This window comes from Vitis riparia, chromosome 9, assembly GCF_004353265.1.
Source record: "Vitis riparia cultivar Riparia Gloire de Montpellier isolate 1030 chromosome 9, EGFV_Vit.rip_1.0, whole genome shotgun sequence".
Lineage (NCBI taxonomy): Eukaryota > Viridiplantae > Streptophyta > Magnoliopsida > Vitales > Vitaceae > Vitis > Vitis riparia.
Window position 1 is genome coordinate 5,388,888 of NC_048439.1, and position 3,634 is coordinate 5,392,521.

A 3,634-nucleotide genomic window follows, 5' to 3' on the forward strand; every position below is an offset into this window, starting at 1 on the left:
CATCCACACAGGAAGCAACAATTTGGAAGTTGCACCCATCTTCTTTGAAGTCTATCCAACGTAAGCACCTTCCCTCACGTCGCCTCCCACGCGAAGAATGCAACTTTAGTTGGCACCCTTGCCACCTAAATGCTTCTTGAAGGAAAATCTGTGTCATCAGACTTAGTCAACAATCTATAAGCTGCCTTGACCCTGAACTGACCACTTCTTCCTTGCCTCCACAGGACTGAATCTTCCTCCAAAGAGGGCTTATAATCCCTCAGCATATGGAGAAATTCCCCAACCGTATCCAACTCCCAATCATTGAAATCCCTCAAAAAATTTAGGTTCCAATTTCCTTGACCCGAACTTTGATCCCATATTTCCTCAACCGTTGAGTTCCTTTAAGCAGCCATGCCAAAGAAATAAGGAAAACAATGGGACAACGCTGAATCAGAACACCACACATCTGTCCAAAATCTGATCGTGTTGCCCTTCCCTACTCGGAGCATCAAGTTATTCCAACACCACTCTGATTCTTTCCAAATCTCCTTCCAAACCCCTACTCCAATCGCCTCATTAGCCTTCTTTGGCCTCCAACCAAGACCCTCCTGCCCATACTTCACCTTGATAACTTGTTTTCAAAGGTTATCTTTATCACAAGCATACCTCTATATTCACTTGTCAAGTAAAGCTTTGTTCAACATGGCTAGCTTCTTAAGGCCTAGCCCACCTTTATCATTGTCTTTACAAACCACCTCTCATTTAACAAGATGAATTTTCCCCTCCCCATAGAAAATCCCTTTGCACTTTCTCAAGCCTTCTAGCAACAACCTTGGGCATTCTGAAAATAGACATTTGATAGATTGGCATGCTAGCCAAAGTACTTTTTATTAAAGTGACTCTTCCCCCTTTAGAGATATATTGTCGTTTCCAAAGCGCTAGTCTCCTTCTTACTCTCTCTTCCACCCCATCCCACATATAAGGCACTCTATTGGGAGCCCCTAGAGGGAGACCCAAGTACTGAGATGGTAAGGATCCTACCCTGCAGCCTAGCTCAACAGCCAACTCTTCCATCTCCACCACCTCTCCAATTGGAATAATTTCACTCTTAGCTAAGTTAATCCTTAGGCCTGAAGCCGCTTCAAACCAGAGTAAAATCCAACTTAAATGAGTTAGATGATCCTTACTAGCCTCACAGAATATAATTGTGTCGTCAGCAAAAAAAAAAAAGATGTTCAAAGGGGGTCTACTCCCACCCCTTATGTTACATCCTGATAAAAAACCCTCCTCCACAGCTCTCCTGATAAGAACATCTAGCACTTCCATTCCCATAACAAAGAGGTAAGGAGACAGGGGATCTCCTTGTCTAAGACCTTTAGTGCTAGAAAAGAAGCCTGCAGGCACCCCATTAACCAACACTGAAAATTTAGCTGAGGATAGGCAGCTCCACATCCACCCTACCCACTTAGACCCAAAACCCATCTTTTGCAAAACTTTCAGCAAAAACTTCCAATTGATGTTGTCATAAGCTTTTTCTATATCCAATTTGCAAATAAGGTCATTTTCTTTTCGTTTCTGCCATGAGTCTATCACTTCATTTGCAATTAAGGAAACGTCAAGAATTTGTCTTCCCCTCACAAAGGCATTCTGAGAAGTAGAAACCACCTTTCCAACTACTTTCTTCAATCTGTTAGCCAGCACTTTAGCCAATAACTTGTAAAGCCCCCCCAGGAGACTAATAGGTTTAAAATCTCTAAGGTCCTTAGCCCCACTTTTCTTGGGAATCAAAACCAAGAAAGTATTATTGAGGCTCTTGAGGAAAAAGCTATGTTCGTAGAAGTCCTTGAACATTTCTAGAATATCCTTTTTAACAAAATCCCAACAACTTTGCCAAAAGGCCATAGTAAAGCCATCCGGACCAGGGGCTTTATCCCTATTCATCTCCATCAAAGCCGCATGGATTTCATCATCTGTGAAGAATCTCTCCAGGTTCTCAGCTTCTTGTTGACTGATCTGATCAAACTGAAGTCTCCTAATGTCCGTCTTCCACCCCATATCTTCTGAAAGCATATTATGAAACGCATTAGCAATTCCTTCCCTAATTTCCTGCTCCTCTAGCAGTCATTCTCCATTGATCTTAATTTTCTCCAATGAGTTATTTCTATGGTGGGCGCTTGCCATGCAATGGAAGAAATCCGTGTTTCTATCCCCCTCATTTAACCATATTTTCCTTGAGAGCTGTCTCCAATGGGTTTCCTCCATAAGCACCCATTTTCTATAATTTTCTTTTGCCTCTTTTTTAAGCTCTGTTTCTTCCACAATCAGAATTCTCTCACTTTCCTTCCTATCCTAGAATTCCACCTACTGCAATGCTAAGGATTTGTTATAATCCAACTTTCCAAAGACTTCTCTATTCCAAACTTTCAAATTCTGTTTGATTTCCTTCATCTTAGAAGCCAATTTATAACTAGCACTGCCCCTAACCTTAATTCCTTGCCACCAGCTATGCACAAGATCTTTGAATCCCTCAACCTTAAGCCGTATATTCTCAAATCTGAATGGAATCGGGCCTCGTCTTATCCCACCCCCCACTAACGTGATTGGGAAATGATCGGAAACCGGCCGAGGCAGCCTACTTTGCGTGATCCCACTGAATTGATCAACCCAACTAGGGGACACAAGGAACCTGTCCAATCTTGCCCAAGCCTGATTATTATGGCCCTCATTCCAAGTGAATTATCTCCCCTATAGGGAAAGATCCACTAGCCCAAGATCATCCACAATCTCAGCAAACTTCGTCATAGCTGAACTTATTCTCCTCCGGCTACTCCTTTCCCTCTGAAACAAAGTAATATTAAAATCTCCCCCTAAGTACCAGGGGTCTTCCCACAGCCCTCTAATCGCCCCAAACTTTTCTCATAACTCATCCATTTCCACTTTGGAGAAAGGGTCATACACTCCCGTAAAGACCCAAATAACCCCATTTTCTACATTTCGGAATCTGCATGATATCATAAAATGTCCCTCATCCCAATCTAGAATGTCCAGAGACCTTCTATCCCAGCAAATAAGAATTCTTCCTGAAGCCCCCTCCGCATTCACAGCTTTCCAATCTAGAAATCTCCCGGAGCCTAAACTTCTCACAATGCCTTCTAACATAGATTGGATCTTTGTCTCCTGAATATAGATTAAGTCCACCATCTGGTTCCTTATGAAGTCTTAATAATTTTTCTTTTGGAGCTATCATTTGCTCTCCTCACGTTCCAGCTTAGGATTTTCAACTTCATTGGACAATCACAATTTGACGTCCTTTGCCATGTACCGAGCCTTTCTGTTTATTCCCCCCCTCATAGTTTACGGAACATTCCAGCCTTTTTAACTCCCTTTCAAACTTAGACCTTTCCAGTAGCTCTTTACTATGTATTTTCTCCCTTCTTTTTATGATTTTAATAAAAAAATTCAATGTTTCCTTCTCCAGCCCCTCCGTCGGAAATCCCAAGAACTGGCTGAACTTTGCCAAGCTACTCTCTTCCCATTTTTCCTCAGGCTCACTTATCTCGACTTGAACATCATATGTGTCACAGACCCCATCCATCCCTCTAGCTTTGCCACTGCTACTTTTGATTACTTCCACTTCCCTACAGCCATTGAT